This window comes from Copadichromis virginalis, linkage group LG23 (genome assembly GCF_057382275.1).
Source record: "Copadichromis virginalis isolate Kocher_CV1m ecotype Utaka linkage group LG23, C_Virginalis_male_GT1.1, whole genome shotgun sequence".
Taxonomy (NCBI): Eukaryota; Metazoa; Chordata; class Actinopteri; order Cichliformes; family Cichlidae; genus Copadichromis; species Copadichromis virginalis.
Genome location: NC_140639.1, coordinates 48,168,437 through 48,187,715, shown reverse-complemented (window position 1 = coordinate 48,187,715; position 19,279 = coordinate 48,168,437). Strand labels below are relative to the sequence as shown.

At 47.1% G+C, this 19,279-nt stretch overlaps 1 protein-coding gene and 1 pseudogene across 2 annotated transcripts in view; one reads left to right on the top strand and one right to left on the bottom strand.

Annotated features, from left to right (window-relative positions):
* LOC146681980 (NACHT, LRR and PYD domains-containing protein 12-like) overlaps positions 1 to 19,279 on the bottom strand; it is a 427,057-nt gene that overhangs the window by 223,677 nt on the left and 184,101 nt on the right. The gene's annotated exons all lie outside the window — the stretch shown is intronic.
* Positions 10,792 to 13,998, top strand: LOC146681990 (uncharacterized; annotated as a pseudogene).

Here is a 19,279-nt window from a genome sequence, read left to right as displayed (position 1 = left end):
AATCCTCTTTAAGCTTCGACAAAAAAGGAAGATAGTTTTATACAAGTCTTTGTGGTTTTCTTGTCACCCAGATGCCCGAGTACTTAAACTTGTTATAGCTGGGTTTAAAAGGGGCTAAAATACACAAAACTCCCCAGTTGTCGTACAGATAGACTTTGCCTCGCTCTTCCCAAAATTCACTTTATATCCAGAAATTGTCCCAAATTCCTTAAGTATGCATTAAGGTGACCTTGAGGCTCTTAAAGGCGCCTATAAATAAAACGTATTATTATTATTATTGTAAGTCTATCCAAAAGTTTGCGGAGGCTGTTCGATGGGTTGGAAATAAATAAAATCATGTCGTCGGCATAAAGAGAGACTTCATGTTCGATACCCCCTCCATGTTTTCCCTCAACACCAACACATTGTCTCATAGCAACAGCTAGCGGTTCAATGGCAAAAAGGAGACAGAGGGCATCCCTGTCCTGGAGGGCAGATTATTGTTAGTCCGGACGGCTGTTAGAGGGGAGCAATACAATACTTTCATCCAAGATCCAAAATTAAAGACACATTTTTTAAGCGTATAAAAAAAAATCCAATCTCACCCGATCCAACGCCTTTTCTGTGTCAAGCCAAATTACAGTTTCCAATGTATCACCTTTAACATGGGTATAAATGATATTTAATAGAGCTCTAATGTTCAAAAAAGAGTGCCTAATAAAGCCCGTCTGGTGAAATAATGGAGGACAAATACTTGTGTAAGCGACGGGCCAACACTTGAGCCAGGATCTTGGTGTCTGTGTTGAACAAAGATATTAAACGACATGAACGACAATCTAAATGGTCTTTTTCCTGTTTTACAATTAAACACATCACTGCTTGATGCATTGTTGGAGGCAACGACTGTGAGAGGAAGGATTCTTCAAAAGTTGATTTTAACAGTGAATTCAGTCGGTCAGAAAACTTTATGAAAAAATCAGATGGATACCCGTCGGGGCAGCAGATTTTCCAGACTGCATGCTCCGTACGGCCGTTTCAATTCCAACATTAGAGACAGGTTCCTCCAGACTAGCGATCGCATCTTCTCCCAAGGAGGGAATATAAAACACCTTATTGAAATCATTGTGGATCTCAAGGATAGTTTGGTTGTCTGTAGACCTTATTCCCTGGTCATTGTAGATCTCAAGGATAGTTGGTTAGCTGTTCTTAGTCGTAGCTGGTGAGCTGATAACTCGCCTGTTTTTTCTCCATGTTCATAAGCGTAGCTGCAACTTTGACTAAGCTTGTTTTGTAGATATGAGATTGTATTCAGTTTGTCATTGTAACCGCTGTGTATATAATACAGGCTCAGGAGAGTGGCTGTACACAGCATGTAGTTTAGTCATTTCATCAGCTAACTGAGAGAGGCGCTCGGTCCCTATTTTATTCCAACCGCCCCCAACATGTCCGGCTGGATAACCACTGCTCATCTACCATCACAATGAACACCGGTGTACCACAAGGCTGTGTGATGAGCCCTTTCCTCTACTCCCTCTTCACCCACGACTGCAGACCTGCTGATGGTTCCAACACCATCATTAAGTTTGCAGATGACACCACGGTGATTGGCCTCATCAGTGACAACGATGAGGCCGCCTACAGGGAGGAGGTGGATCGTCTGGCTGAGTGGTGCGACAGAAACAACCTGCTGCTTAACACCGAGAAGACCAAGGAGCTCATCGTGGACTACAGGAGGAATGCTGACCCACATCCACCCATCCACATTAAGGGGACGGCTGTGGAGCGTGTGAGCAGCTTCAAGTTCCTGGGAGTCCACATCTCCGAGGATCTCATCTGGACGACCAACTGCTCCAAGCTGGTCAAGAAGGCTCATCAGCGCCTCTTCTTCTTGAGGACTCTGAGGAAGAACCACCTGTCCTCAGACATCCTGGTGAACTTCTATAGTTGCACCATCGAGAGCATCCTGACCAACTGTATAACAGTCTGGTACGGGAACTGCTCTGCCTCGGACCGGAAGGCGTTGCAGAGGGTCGTGAAAACTGCCCAGCGCATCGCCGGAGCACCACTTCCTGCCATAAAGGACATCTACAGGAAGCGGTGTCTGAAAAGGGCTGGGAAAATCATCAAAGACCCCAGTCACCCATCACATGGACTCTTCACCCTCCTGCCCTCCGGGAGGCGCCACAGGAGCCTCCGGACTAAGACCACCAGGTACCGGAACAGCTTCTTCCCCACAGCTGTCAGACTCCTGAACTCTGCCTCCTGACATCTGACCCACGTTAAACTCATGGACTGAACATACACACCCCCACAATGGACAACTGTACCCTCAAACACACAATAATAACATGGACTGAATCACCACTCACAACCACCAGCACTTTATATAGCCTCTGTAGAAACTATACACACATCTCACTTATCTTAACTGCACTACTGTATAGCTCTGTGTAAATAATCATTCTGTACATTCGATAATCTTTAATCCTACAACTGTTTACAACTTGCATAGTTCCCATTTCTGTATAGCTGTATATCTCAGATTTCTGTAAAGTTATTTATTTCATATTCTGTATAGTTTTTCATATTTATATCCTGTTCATATTCTGTACATAGCTCGTACTCACTACAGCCTGTACATACTTATAGTTATAGAATATTCACAACATACTTCATACCGTGTACATTATAACATACCATAATAGACCCATTTCTGTAATATACTCATATCTATATTATTGCTAATATATATTGTAATATATCTATGTCATTAAAGCACTTCTGGATGGATGCAAACTGCATTTCGTTGCCCTGTACCTGTGCATGTGCAATGACAATATAGTTGAATTCTATTCTAATTCTATTCTATTCTATTCTGTTTGGCACAAAATGAAATTATTTGGCCTCTCAGATGCTTTTAGAGATTCCCAAATGACTGATGATGACATCTCTGGGGTCTGATTGATAGAAAAAAATCTCTTTGAGACCTTTTGTAACTGACAAACTCTTCATCTGCTAACAACACTGAGTTGAATCTCCATGGCTGATAGTTGGAGCAGGCATCAGGAATACACATTGAAAAAACAAGAGGAGAAATCACCAGAGTCTTATAATCACATTCTGTAACTAAAGGGAGACGTTTTTCTATACAAATATATGTTTTATGGACATTAGAAAAAAAGAGTATTGATGTGAAGCAGGATTATGAAATCTCCATACATCAGCCAGCCCATAATTATCAAGAAAGCTCTGAATGACGCATGCTGACTTTGGACTAAGTGTACTTTTGTGTGAACTGTGGTCCATAGCAGATAATGAGCAGTTTAGGTCTCCCTCAAAGATGATATTGTGTGATGACATATTGGGGAGCCGCGCAAAGACATTAGTGAAAAATCTGTGATCGTCCCAATTAGAGGCGTAGATATTTGCTAAGATCAAAGGAAAACCATAAACTATATTTTCTGCACTTAAAATCCTGTAATTTTCTCATAAATCGACAGTGCGCCTTATGGATGAATTCTGGTTGTGCTTACTGACCTCGAACCGATTTTATGTGCTACACGGCGCTCAGAAACCTTTCAAAAGATGTTTTGGTACGACTTTGCTCAGCTACGAGGCCGCACCGCTTGATGGATTGTTGGAGCATTACAGCTACGAGGAGCCTCGCGGAGTGATACGTACTCTGCTTCAACGTAATATTACTGTATTGAGTGTGTATAAGGACCATAAATGGCACCTGTAAGAGACTCGGTTACAAAGAGGGTTTCAAACTCCAGGCTGTCAGTCACGCAGTAGAACCTGGGAACAGAGCAGCTGCTTGTTATTATGCTCAGCGTCTGTTTACATTTTGACTGCACGATTGTGAGCTTTTTGTTATGCACAAACACAACATTGTTTTCTTTTATTTATGGAGCATTATTATTTAATAAATGCTGATCATTTATTCCTGAGTAATTGTTTCATGTACATCTACACTGTATGTTAATAAATGTGCCTGTGTGAGATTTGGGACACAGCTTTGACTAAGAACTCTCTTTTTGTTCGTACTTTCTGGCTTCAAAAATATCGAGATATATATCGTATATCGCCATCCAGCTAAAGAATATCGAGATATGAACTTTGGGTCATATCGCCCAGTCGTAATATTGCAATAGGTTGTCCGTTAAACTCAAGCGGGGCTTGGGCCCTGGCACGGCGTAGCCACACAATCCTGGTAGTAGTGACGCTCGGCTATGACGGCGTGCGGGTTACCAGCTGGCTTTCTCAGGATAGGGCTCCTGTGTGAGCGGTCGACAATAACGTCTTTATCCATACCCAGCACTTCACGTAGTAGCACGGATACGGCCGTGGAGGAGCTCGAGTCCAGGCCCTCTGGGATCCCTATGATGTGGATGTTAGCTCTCCGCTTCCTGCCTTCATCACATTTATCCTTCAGGTCAGACAGCTCCTCCTTCATACTCTCTACTGTAGACTGCAGGGTGGTCACCTCATCGCTCCACATTGACAGCCCATCCTCAGCTTCTTTCACTGTAACCTTTACTCCATCAACTTTGCCGCACGTCGCCGCCATGCTGTTAGCGATCTCATTTCTCAGTCCTTGCACGTCAGCCCTTATATTGTCAAAATCTTCTTTCAATGCATTTCTGACTTCTTCTTTTAACAGCCTACTAATGTCCTCTTTAATGGATGGAAGAAGCTCCAATTTTAGAGCAGTAGGATCCACATCACGCGCGTCTGTTGAGTCTGCTCTTCAGCGGCCGTAGAGCTGGACGCTGCCCTTTGGCCATCATCGATACTCTCGCCCGAGATCGCACCGGGGCTAAAATATTCACCTGCTCAGCTGTTTTTGATCAGTTTGAGCCTGTGTGGTTTGATCAGGTGGAGGAACGATGTGATGCTATAAAGACATCATCTTGTCCAAATGAAGTTGTTCCAACACGTGTTTAAAAAGATTTTAAAGGTTGTTGGTTCCGACATCTTAGCGATTTTTAACAGCAGTCTTAGTTCAGGTGTTGTACAGCCTGTTTTAAACATGCTGTTGTACAGCCTGTACTAAAAACCTGATCTGGATCCTCTGTCCGCTCAAACGTCAGGCCTATTTCAAAGCTTCCCTTCCTGTCGAAGATTTTGTAAAAGATTATATTTGTTCAGCTGCAATCTGTTGTAAAGGTTTCAGTCTGGTTTTAAAGCTCTTCACAGCACTGAAACTGCACTTTGGAAAGTTCTTAATGATCTTTTATCAGCCACTGATCAGGAGACTCAGCTGTGCTTTTGGATCTGACCGCTGCCTTGACCACAGCATCTTGACCTCACCATTGGAGCATGGCGGCATCAAGGGCGCTCTATTAGACTGGTTCAGCTCTTTTATTAAATCGCATTATTACATTTGGGGCTTATATTTGACGGCAATTTGAAAAACAGCTGAGCTCAGTTGTACAGCGGTCTTTCTTCAAACTGAGGCTTTTATCTAAGGTGAGATCATTTCTATCTTTTAAAAACCTTGAACGGGCGATCCACGTTTTCATGACGTCCCAGCTGGATTATTGTAACTCCTTATATGTTGGAGTTAGTGGGACCTGCCTGGCAAGACTGCAGCTGGTCCAGAAAGCTGCAGCTCGTCTTCTGACACAAGCTCAAAGACATTTATCGTCCCAACAACCACATATACGCTGGTCCCTCGCTGTAACACAGTTCACCTTTGGTGGCCTCGCTGTTTCGCTGATCTTTTTTGTTCAATTTTGCATGCTTTTGTTTTTTACAGCGCGTTGTGTTCTGCGTCCTGATTGGCTGTAGACCATTGTCAGCCAATCTCGTGCCGTGTCTCCTGTACAGTACAGAATGTGTTCAAATTTACAGCAGTGTGACTCTGCAGTGCTGCACTGTATGTTTGTACGTTTTGTCCCAACAAACAACAATGATGACGAGACGTTTTGCACCTGTGGTAGCAGCCAAAGGCAGAGGAAGATGCTGACCATCATAGTTTCAACAAGGAGGCAAAAAGGTTGTAACTGTCCACAACAAGAACATCGTAAGGATGGAGTCAGCTTTGGCTTTGTGGCTCAGTGACCGCAGGAAAAAGAACATCGTGCTGGACACCAACATTATCTGCAGAAAAACTCAAAAGCTTTATGAAACTTTACCTGACAGCGAGGAGCCCAGGCCATGGACGAGTGCTCCTCACACAGAAGCTCATTTAATGCCAGCAAAGGCTGATTTGACACATTTCAGAAACACTTTGCTTTCACTCTTTAATAATGAACTTATTTTTCTATGAAGGTTTGAACTTTGTTTAAACAAGAGAGAAAAGTGTGAAAATGTTCATGCCTGTCTGAGAAAAGTGTAGAAAGTGTGCAGTGAGGGTTTAACTGCCTTAAAACTTCTATAATACTTGTAAAACATAAAGCTGCTACTTCATTCTGAGACTTATTTTTAGAACGTAACTCGATAAACGAGCGACCGCAGTAATGTATTGTGTTCATTTTGAAAACTCTCAACAGGGGGCCTGTGCTTCGTACCACGCTAAGTGAGTTAGCTGGATGAGATTGTTGACGATTTCGCGTGATCCTGGATCGTTCGGTTCCCCGAAGCCCATCCGGGACTTGCTGTCATAGCAACAGAGCCGTAAGCGTAAACCTGCTGGGGAGCAGGTTTACTTTATGTAAACAGGATTAGATCGCGGCCACGCAGGTATGTCCGCTTCATTTATACGAAAGCAACAGCGATATTCCACCACTGTTTCACCATAAATAAATAACATCAATGTAACTAAAGATAATGCAGCACTTGATCCTTTTATTGATTTCACACAGATACATACAGGTCATTTCCTAAAAAAGGGAAATGTACTATTAACATTCTATTACATGTATGTGATTATTACAGATGTAATTCATATTTCAGAGTAGTAATTGCAGATTACTTTGTGTAATCAAGATGAGAGACCACGGCTATAAAAGCGAAGGTGGATTTGGGAAGTCTGTCGCAGCCATGTGCTGTCCGTATACGCGAGCCACCCATTGCGGAAGGTGCAAGATTGATAAGGAGAGTCCTCAGAATTCAGCGTATATTGCGGGACAGACAGGATCCTTTAGCTCAGCGCGACATTGTGCTCATAGAGAGATATCGATTTTCCCGTGAGGGTATTATTCACTTAACCAACTTGTTGACGAGGGGGTGCAGGACCACCACCTGTCTTTTTTTTTGCTCTGCCCTTTTCTTGGTTGCTGTTATGAACAAACAAACAGAGTATTCCAGGGTCTCTTTCCAAGAGACGACAAGCAATATAAGTGATAAATATTACCATTCTGTAGAATATTCTTATATTTCACTTTTACTTGTTCCCATGTTCTAGTGGGTCCTGTTGTGGCTCTAATGTGAAAGGGGATATAACATAAGATATTATAATATAATGTAATATAATATTGGATAATATAGTGTGATATGATAAATCTACCCTACCGCCTACTGGTGTTGGCCAGAGGGGCCGATGGCGCAATATGGCAGCCTGGCTTCTGTCAGTCTGCCCCAGGGCAGCTGTGGCTACAACCGTAGCTGCCTCCACCAGTGTGTGAATGTGAGAGTGAATGAATAGTGGCATTGTAAAGCGCTTTGGGTGCCTTGAAAAGCGCTATATAAATCCACTCCATTATTATTGTTATTATTGGATTACTTACGAGTTTGATTTGTCAGCAACTTTCTGCCAGCCCTCTCTCCTTGCTTTTGCAGCCTTTGCAGTGTTCCCTTGCGTTTTAATTAAACTCTGAAACTCCTGAAATCCCTCACTCAAGAGTTCTTGCTCTGCTGCCGAAAAATACCGAGCGCGCTCCGTCGCCATTTTTTCTCCAACCAATCAGCGGGTTGCCGATCACTGTTTCTGCTATCGATGCGTAGCCCCTTTTACGACACCCAGTGATCGCACATTACTTCATCCAGCTGTACTAATCGTCAACAGCAGGTGTGTTCGGGGAACCGGATTAGCGAGCTCACGGTTAGCGCGATGATTTGATCTTGGATGTTTCATTTGATCTTGGATGTAGTAAGCGACATACGAAGCACAGGGCCAGGATCTTCAGATTTATTTTGAAAGCTTTATCTGGAAAACACAAACACATAAGCAGGAAACAAAGAGCGTGATATGAAACGATAGACGTTTTCATATGGTCATCATATATACATCGTTCTATCGAACAGCCCCAGCTCCTGCTGTCAGTCTCTGTAAATCTGCTCTTAAAACACATTTGTATTCACTGGCTTTTAATACAGCATGAGAGTTATTTGATATTTGATGTGTGATATTAATATTAGGAGTTATTTTAATAGTTATCTTGGATTCTTGTACAGCACTGTGGTCAACGCTGCTACTGTAATTAATGTGATATAAACACATAAACAATCTGCAGTTAAACATCCAAAACTAAAGATGTGATCGCTGCCTTTAGAAAATGTGCTGATGCACAAGATATCAGCTCCATTAAGGTGGAATGTGGCCGTGTTAGAAACATGTTGGAAGAAGTTTGAAGCTGAAACTGTGAAGCTGAGAGTGAAAGAGCTCCAGCGTCTGTCACAGGAAACTTTCTTATTTCCACACTGATGAAAGCATCAAGCTTTGATTTCCTGCTGCTTTTATTGAGTCACACTGTGAAACTGAGCCACAGCTGAACCAGCATCCCTGTACAGCAGACACTTACAGCGCTTGGCTGCTTCCATTGGACCCTCTGCACAGAGCTTCAGTTTCCTCTTCTGGTCCCAAAGTGCAGAACAACAAGGTTTCAAACAGCTTCGTTCCAGCAGCATCAGCCACAGACATGCAGAGAGAATCCTTTGGTTGTGTTGTGTGTTTGCATATCTGCTGTGTTGCTTTGTGAGGATGGATCATCTCCTGCAGCTCCAGATAAACAAGCTGGACCTGAACCTGGTAGCTTCACTTAGAAGACACTTGTGACGGGAACGTGTGAGAAGTTTTGTGCAGACAAGTGTGGATTTAGAGTGTGGGACGAGCTCTCCACAGTCTTTGTGGAGATCCACATTCTGCATACTGCCTGTGAGAAGCTGCAGACATTTGTCCTCCAAATCCACTGAGCAGCTGCTCGTGGTGGTATTAGCTTCATGTGTGCGTGTTAGCATGAAGCCTCAGTCACACTCTGCTGTGGACACGGTCACGGACAGCTGGACGCCTGATGGACGAGTCGTCCTTCCTGTTAAACTTCTTTGAGCATGAGAAGCTCAGTGGACACTGTTCAGTGTTTTAACTCTCGCTTTCTGATGGGTTTAGATTTTATTATTGTCATTTGTATTAGGAAATATTTAACCATATATTCTTAGAGGTGTATAATCAATTGTGTAGTGATAGGATGTGTGATCTTTAGCAGGCTGCAGGGGCTTGGTGTGTATTCCACACTAGAATGCACACCCACATCCTGGGAGCACGAGAGAGGTCGTACCTTCTCTTATTGTTTTATGGTAGGATTAACGTAGCTACGTCTGTTCTAGTCTAAGTGCTTTTTGTTTAGATGAACTGCTGGACTTCCTCACCATGTTATCTAGGGTGCACCATCTAGGGTGAAGGGGGGTCTACCCTCTTCCTGACCAAGGATGTTATATGACCCTTTGATCAGCAGTACCACACACACACACACACACACACACACACACACACACACACACACACACACACACACAGTATTCTTTGTTCACATGTATACCTATGTGAGATGCTATATGTTAATGACCCTATGCATATTCATGTAACCACAATAAAAGGAGTGCTATGGGGAGCCTGGCTGAGAGTCTGATGGTGGTCAAGTGGTGGAACGACGCTTGGCTCCAGCCAGGTCTCCCTCATGCATGAGTAAACCAGAGAACTTTGGTGCCTTGTGTCTTGCTTTTTGCTGCGTAGCAGATTGTCCTTAACGTTCCAGTGGATAGGTTCAAACTACAAACCTATCATTAATTGGTCCTTCGAGAGCCGGATCCCTGGAGTCGACATTCACCGAGGGGAAAAGAGACACGCCGACAGACTGACGTCAGCCAGGACTTATAGAGGTCCTGCAGCAAAGTCCCGAGGCGTGAGAATTCGACATCGAGCCGGTGGATTAGCCGTCTGTTTTTTCTCCTCGATGGATGACGATTGACGGGATTCGGGACTGATGCTACTCGCAATAAGCAACACCAAGTAGGTATGTGAAAAATCTAAGCCACTGTGTGAGGCTGAGTTGTAAAGTCTTTATCACTGTGTGCGATAAAGCGTGTAGTCACTGTGTGCGACTATTCTTTGCCGCTGTGTGCAGCAAAGCGCGCATCCACTGTGTGAGGTTGCGTTGAAAGTCTTTATCACTGTGTGCGATAAAGCGCGTGATCACTGCTATGTAAGTCTTTGCCACTGTGTGCGACAAAGCACGCAGTCACTGTGTGAGACTGCGTTGAGACAATAGGCCTAATTTTTGTTGTTTGTGTGTGAGGATATTTTTTGTTGTTGTTGTTGTTGTGTGAGTGTGTGCGGAGCAGAACACGTGGTCTGTGACGTCGGCAGCTGTTGTTGTTATTATGGGTTCCCAAGCAACCAAGAGTGTGTCAGAGGGTGACGAGAAGTTTATGGTGAAATTCGCTCCCGGTAGCGCAAAGTATTTAGGACATTGGCGCAAGAAATATGATTTTGAAGGTAAATTGGTTGTAGGACAATGTCAAATGTTAGTAGACCAGTTGACAGTGAAAGCAGCTTGTGCAACAGGGAAATTGAAACAGGAGAGAGAGTTACAAGTGGCGTCCGCTAAATTGTGGTTAGAACAGGCGCAGAAGAGACAGGAGGCAGTGACTATATATACTGACAGTCAGTATGCATATGCTACACTTCATTTCTTTGCCGCTCAGTGGTCAAGACGAGGCATGACAACATCAACAGGTAAACCTGTGGAGCATGCGACATTGTTGCAGGCCCTGTTGAAAGCAGTCTTACTGCCTAGTAAAGTTGCGGTTTGTAAATGTGCAGCACACACACGTGGCACTGACCCCATTGTACTAGGCAACGCCTTTGCAGATAAAATTGCAAAGGAAGCGGCCCTTGGAACACATGGGGTTCATGTTCTGGCGTCACAGGAGCAAACTACGCCCATCACACATGATGTGTTAGCAGACATGCAGTCACACTCACCTCCAGCTGAGAAGCAGCTGTGGCTCACTAAAGGAGCAAGCCTGCGAGGTGATGTCTACTATCTTTGTGATAAACCTATATTGCCTAAGAACCTATATAGGACTGCTGCAAGTTTGAGCCACGGGCTCTGCCATGTCTCGACAGCTGGGATGGTGGCAGCAGTCGAACGGCAGTTTTTCACACTGGGATTCAATGCTTATTCAAAACATTTTTGTAAAGCATGTTTAATATGTTGTAAACATAATGCTCAGGGAAACCTCAGACCTAGGAGAGGAAAGTTTCCCAGACCCAGCTACCCATTTGAAGTAATCCATATGGATTTCATTGAGTTGTCTAACTGTAACACCTACAGGTACTGCCTGGTGATTGTGTGCCCGTTCTCAAAGTGGGTAGAAGTTGTCCCCACTAAGAAAGCAGATGCTATTTCAGTGGCTAAAGTGATATGCAAAAATGTGATCCCAGAGCATGGGATCCCCCAGACTATTTACAGTGACAATGGTCCTCATTTTGTGAATGAAGTAATTGAGAAAATGTCACAACATCTGGGGATAACGCTGAAAAACCATTGCTCATATCACCCACAAAGTGCAGGGCTGGTTGAAAGGACTAATGGCACAGTAAAGCTGAGACTCAGGAAAACAATGGAGGAAACAGGCAGAACATGGGTAGACTGCATTGAGCTAGTGAAAATGTATATGAGAATCACGCCAACTGATAATGGCCTAACGCCTTTTGAAATAATATATGGCAGGCCATTTAGAGTTCCAGTGTTTTGTAATGATAATGATAAAGCAGAAGAAGAAAACACACTAGCAGACTGGATGATTAAAATGCTGAAAAGCAAAGAAGTCATGAGTGCAAATAATCTGCCAGATGATTCTGTTTCTGTACAGGAAGAACGTCTGAAGCCAGGGGACTGGGTACTGATAAAGGTCATAAAGAGGAAGTGCTGGTCGAAGCCACGGTGGGACGGACCATACCAGGCTCTGCTGACAACACCAACTGCTGTGAAGATTGCAGAACGACCCACCTGGATACACCAAAGCCACTGCAAAAAGGTGACACACATCCAGGCCAGCTCGGAGTAAGTGGCAGGAAGACCGGGTACAAAGGGGGGGAAAGCCTCTAGGGCCCTTCGTCTCAATCCGGTGAAGAAACCAACTGAGCCACAGGTACTCATCAGAATGGCTGGTAAAGTGTTGTCTACCCTGCTGGGTGTAATGGCTTTGATGTCATCATGGTCAGCTGTGGAGACCCTGTATGTCCAAGGAAACCACACCCAATACCCTCATGGCTATTCTACAAACTTTTGGTGGCAGTTTATGAATACAACTGCTCACTTGAACAATAGGACGGACTGCTATGTGTGTGCTCATATGCCGTTATCCGCATCGCATATACATCTGGACTGTGGCCGTACAGCATACCAGAGGACAGGAGTTGGTGTCTGTTGGGCTTAGCAACTCATCCTGGCAACAGAGTCCTCTGGTCCCAGGCCAACTATAGTACACCTCTGAACATCACCTGGAGTAAGTCGCCACTTATAGATGTGAATTGTTCTGAGCAAACTGACTTATTGGCCTGGCCTCAAGTGTCAGACCCACTGCCAGACATAATATTGCTGAACAAGCTGAATACAGCTCAACTGCCGTTGTGTGTGATGAACAATGGATCACTGTCAGTGGGGGAGCTGCCGCTTCGTTTATGTGGATACATATACACCTACTGCCCTCCAGAGAATGAGAGCAGGTGTATGAAATGCTTGACCAGTGCAAAGTGAGCTGAGAACTTGACATTAAGGAGGACTGAATGCAAGTCCAACCGGGCTTACAGGATACCAGTAAAAGCAAAGAGTCAGAAGTGGACAGGATGTGCAAGGATGGTGCCGAGCAGTAAAGGAACAAGAGTTTTGGCTGATTGGTATTTCTTGTGTGGACATAAAGCCTATCTATCACTCCCTGAGGGATGGGGAGGATTGTGTGCCGTGGTGAAGTTATCGGATCATGTCTTCTTCATGGACAGAGTTGAACATCACCCTAGCAACCGACGGAAGCGTGAGGTGAATATAGCCTCACCTAACTCTTTTGGAGTGACAGTAGACACTGGAGTGCCACGAGAATTCCGCATTTGGAGTGGAGGAGCTAAATTCTTCCAAAGTTTGATCCCAAACATCGGAGTTGCAGAGGTGCGGGATCATGTGGAGATCAACCGATATGCCTTACTGCGAAACATTAATCTCACTAAGACTCTGGGAACAGCCTTAGCGGAGGAGCAAAAGGCCATCAGAACGATGGTACTGCAGAGCAGGCTGACCCTAGACTTGATAACAGCATCACAAGGAGGAGTGTGTAAGCTGATTGGAGAGACATGTTGTACGTTTATTCCGGATGGATATACGACTGGAGGAGACATCTATGAGGCACTGCAGAACTTAACTGCTCTGCAGAAATATGTGGCGGACCACACATCAGGAGGAGACACGTCACAAGGCTGGATAGCCTGGTTGACATCTGGACCATGGTGGAATATGTTTCTAAAGTTTTTGACTCCCATTCTTACATTATTGGCTTTGCTTTGCTTGTTTACAGGTTGCATCTTGCCATGTGTAAGATCGATGGTGAATAAAATGATTGCTAACACCTTTACCAATTTCATACTGTTGCAGCAGAGTGACATGGATGCTAAGGCTAATATGTGTGTATGAAATGAAGCCTGCACTGAAAATGTTGACAAGTGGTGTAGAGCTGAAGATATATATATGCCGTATAGCCTTAAAAAATGACAATACAGGGTGGTGATGATGGGTTTAGATTTTATTATTGTCATTTGTATTAGGAAATATTTAACCATATATTCTTAGAGGTGTATAATCAATTGTGTAGTGATAGGATGTGTTGTGGCGGACCACCAGGTGGCTCCACTCACACACAAGTTGAAGGGAAGTGTGGGGGTGGAGATTTTGGCGCTGACTATATGTGAAGTTCTGTCAGTTAATAAAGTTGTTGGAGTGAGACACTGAGACCTCTCCTGTCGTTGTTACATACCTCCACATTGGTGACCCCTGTAGTGAACATGCTAAGGCTCGACGACGAAGCCAGCTCTGGCCTGGAAGCATCGGCGGCCGCCGGACCTTCACCTCCGCCGATGGCTGCGTTTGCTGTGGCGCTTAAATTGCCGGATTTTTGGCTTCACAATCCTCCTTCATGGTTCATGCACGTAGAAGCTCAGTTTGCTCTTCGTGGAGTTTCAGCCGACGACACTAAATACCACCATGTGGTGGCCTCACTTGACCCGCTGTCAACCCGCCGTGTGATGACTCTCCTCCGGGATCCCCCAGCCCAGGGCAAGTACGCCGCCCTCAAGGGGCTGCTGCTGCGGCGTTACTCCCTCTCTGATGCTGAGCGGGCCGAGAAACTCCTTTCCATCGCGGGCCTGGGCGACGGCACCGCCCTCGAGCTCATGGAGAGCATGCTGTCCTTGATGGGCGCGGAGGACGGAGGATTTCTCTTCACCCACCTCTTTCTTCGACAGCTGCCGGCTCCAGTGCGCGCTGGCCTTGCCAACTCCCCGCTATTGGCCACGAAGGATTACCGCTCCCTTGCGGAAGAGGCGGATCGCATCCTCCTGGCTACCAGGACTTTCGGCGTCCAGACGGTTATTCAGGACCCACCAGCGTTTTCCCCCTCCGCCTCACCGATGCTCCACGGGCCCTCCGACTCGTCCACTGTGGCCGGAATCGCTGCACGGCGGCACCGCGGAAAGGGGCTTTGTTTTTATCACCAGCGTTTTGGAGCGAAGGCACGGCGCTGCCTCCCGCCTTGCAGTTTCCAGACCCAGGGAAACGGGCATGTCAGCGCTCTGTAGCAGCCGCGACCGCTGGCAACAAGGAAAGGCTGCTTTTCTTAGAGGACTCACGCTCGGGGAGGCGTTTCCTGGTGGACTCCGGCTCACAGAAGAGCCTTCTTCCCCCGGCTGGCTCGGACAGGCTAGCTGAGGGTTGCGGGCCATTGCTAACAGCGGCTAATGGCTCTCCCATCAAAACCTTCGGTGAAAGGTTGGTGACTGTTTGCTTTCACGACCGTGACTTTCAGTGGAACTTTGTTGTTGCTGCTAGCTCTGTGCCTATAATAGGCGCTGATTTTCTTTGTGCTCACGGACTACTGGTTGATGTGGCTAACAGACGTTTAATTGATGCTGTGTCCTTTTCCTCATTACCCTGTTTGACTCGGGGTGCTCAGCCCGTGGTGCATGCTAACTCAGTAGATTCGGGTGACGTTTTTCAGTGTTTGCTTTCTGAGTTTCCCTCACTCACTGTCCCCACTTTTTCGAGCACGGTGACGAAGCATGGGGTAGAGCATTACATAACTACAGTAGGGCCCCCGGTGTTCGCGTGCGCGCGCTGCCTCGACCCCGCCAAACTGGCTGTCGCTAGGGAAGAATTTGCCACCATGGAGCGTCTGGGCATCGTGCAGCGTTCGAACAGTGCCTGGGCTTCTCCGTTACACATGGTGCCTAAATCTGATGGTCGGTGGCGACCTTGTGGGGATTTCCGCCGTCTTAATAATGTCACGGAGAACGATCGTTATCCCATTCCCCACATCCAAGATTTTTCCGCCCATCTTGCGGGGACCTCGGTTTTTTCTAAGATCGATTTGGTACGGGGATATCACCAGGTTCCCGTGCGCGCGGAGGATGTCCCCAAAACCGCCGTAATTACACCTTTCGGCCTTTTCGAGTTTCTGCGCATGCCGTTTGGCCTGAAAGGTGCCGCCCAAACCTTCCAGCGGTTGATGGACTCGGTCTTGCGCGGGCTGCCCTTTGTTTTTGTATATCTTGATGATATACTGGTGGCCAGTAGCTCGAAGGAGCAGCACATGTTCCATCTGCGTCAGGTTTTTCAGCGTTTGGCGGAGCATGGACTGATTATTAATCCGTCTAAATGCCAGTTTGGGTTGCCCGTTCTCGATTTCCTTGGGCACCGTGTTTCCGCCGAGGGCGCGGTTCCGTTGCCTGACAAAGTCCGAGCTGTTTCGGAATTTCCGCGTCCCACGACTGTTAAGGCACTGCAGGAATTTTTGGGGATGGTGAATTTTTACAACCGTTTTCTCCCCAGAGCGGCACATCTGATAAAGCCCCTTTATGGGGCGTTAAAGGGTAAAAAAGCTAATGACCCCGTTGACTGGTTTCCGGACAGCATCCAAGCGTTTTCTGATGCTAAGTCAGCGTTAGCTAATGCTGCCCTTCTGGCCCACCCATCCCCCTCAGCGCCGATTGCGTTGACCACTGATGCGTCGGACATAGCGGTGGGTGCGGTGCTGGAACAGCGAATCTCGGGTGTCTGGCAACCGCTCGCCTTTTTCAGCCGTACGCTACGTGACAGCGAACGCAATTACAGCGTTTTTGACAGGGAGCTACTGGCGCTCCACCTGGCGTCTCGTCATTTCCGGTTTTTTCTCGAGGGTCGTCACTTTACCGCATACGTGGACCACAAACCCTTGACGTTTGCCATGTCCAAGGTTTCCGATCCATGGAGTGCACGCCAGCAGCGCCAGTTGGCAGCCATTTCTGAGTTTACCACGGACATTCGGCACGTGGCTGGTAAATCCAATCATGTGGCTGACTGTTTGTCCCGTGCGCTGGTTTCTCCCGTCTTTCTCGGCATAGACTACTCCGCCATGGCTGCCGATCAGAGCGGTGACCCTGACATCCTCGCGCTTAAATCCACCCAGACGGGCCTCATACTGGAGGACAGACCGGTGCAGGACGGTGGTCCCCTCCTCGTCTGTGACGTTTCCACCGGCCGCCCTCGCCCTGTGGTTCCCGCTTCCTGGCGTCGTCAAGTTTTTGACTCGGTACATGCTCTCTCTCATCCAGGGGTCCGGGCCTCTGTTAAACTGGTCAGCTCTAAATTTGTTTGGCCAGGCCTTCGCAAATCTGTTAAGGAATGGGCGTCGGCGTGCATTCCCTGCCAGCGCGCGAAGGTTCATAAACACACCAAGGCGCCCCTGGAGCCGTTCTTCATACCCGGCAAACGTTTCGATCATGTGCATGTCGATCTGGTGGGTCCCTTGCCGCAGTCACAAGGTTTTACGCACCTTTTGACTGTTGTTGACCGGACCACCAGGTGGCCGGAGGCGGTCCCCCTGGCGTCCACTACCGCAGCAGTGGTGGCCAAGGCGTTTTTGTCGACCTGGGTCTCGCGTTTCGGCCCACCCGCGGACATTACGTCAGACAGAGGCCCCCAGTTCATTTCCGAGCTTTGGTCGGCCATGGCTGATGGACTGGGGGCTAAAGTCCACCGCACAACCGCATACAACCCGCAGGCTAATGGGATGTGTGAACGGTTCCACCGGTCGCTGAAGGCTGCCTTTCGCGCCTCCTTAAAGGATGGCAATTGGGTTGACCGCCTCCCGTGGGTTTTGCTTGGGCTGCGCTCTGCGGTTAAGGAGGATCTCGGCGCTTCCCCAGCTGAGCTAGTGTTTGGTCAGCCCCTCCGCATGCCTGGAGAATTCTTGCCTGAAAATCCTCCTCCCTGCTTCGATCCATCGGTGCTCTCTCTCACCCCGCTTTTGCACTCGCTTCGGGTTCCTGGTCCGGTGCACCATTGCGTGCCTGACACCTTTGTTCCAAAGACTTTAGAGACTGCTAAGTTTGTTTTTGTCAGGCACGATGCCCACAGGACACCGCTGCGGCCGCTGTATGACGGCCCGTTCAGGGTTATTGAACCGGGCCAGAAACATTTTGTTTTGGATTTTGGGGGTCGAAGGGAGACTGTGTGTGTTGACAGACTTAAACCAGCACATGTTCTTCCGGACAGTGATGTAGTGCCGGCCCAGGCCCCTCGCCGTGGCCGACCTCCTGCGCTGGGGTTGACAGTCTCTGGTTTTCTCCCCAGGACTACCCCCGGACCACCAACGTTTGAGCCTCCTCCTGCCTTTCCTGCTCGCCTTCACCAGCCTCGTTCACAGGATGGACCTTCCTCTGCCTGTTCTCTCCCTCCCAGGTTCAGTCGTGCGGGTCGTTTGCTTAGACCCAGGGTCCTGGACTGAATGGAGACCTGACTGTGTGTTCAAGGGGGGGTATGTGTGGCGGACCACCAGGTGGCTCCACTCACACACAAGTTGAAGGGAAGTGTGGGGGTGGAGATTTTGGCGCTGACTATATGTGAAGTTCTGTCAGTTAATAAAGTTGTTGGAGTGAGACACTGAGACCTCTCCTGTCGTTGTTACATACCTCCACAGTGTGATCTTTAGCAGGCTGCAGGGGCTTGGTGTGTATTCCACACTGGAATGCACACCCACATCCTGGGAGCACGAGAGAGGTCGTACCTTCTCTTATTGTTTTATGGCAGGATTAACGTAGCTACGTCTGTTCTAGTCTAAGTGCTTTTTGTTTAGATGAACTGCTGGACTTCCTCACCATGTTATCTAGGGTGAACCATCTAGGGTGAAGGGGGGTCTACCCTCTTCCTGACCAAGGATGTTATATGACCCTTTGATCAGCAGTACCACACACACACACACACACACACACACACACACACACACACACACAGTATTCTTTGTTCACATGTATACCTATGTGAGATGCTATATGTTAATGACCCTATGCATATTCATGTAACCACAATAAAAGGAGTGCTATGGGGAGCCTGGCTGAGAGTCTGATGGTGGTCAAGTGGTGGAACGACGCTTGGCTCCAGCCAGGTCTCCCTCATGCATGAGTAAACCAGAGAACTTTGGTGCCTTGTGTCTTGCTTTTTGCTGCGTAGCAGATTGTCCTTAACGTTCCAGTGGATAGGTTCAAACTACAAACCTATCACTTTCACTTCAGCTTCACCAACAACAGCACAAGCAGAGCAGCCCACTGCCTGCATGGCTGGGACAGCGCCCCCTGGTGACTGTAAACCACTACAACATGTAGACGGCCGTCTGCAGGCTGGATGTAGCACCACCGCAGAGACGTGCTGCAGCTCTGTTTAGTTACCCAGCTGACAGCAGAGGCTGTAGTTTACTGTTACCAACATGGAAAACTGAAGCTTCACCAGCTGGAGCTACAGAGCTGGAGAACAAAGGAGACTGAGAGGCCAGAATGATGTGGGAGGAAACATCAAGAGCCTGTTTGAAAGGAGACACATGTGGATGCTGTGCCAGT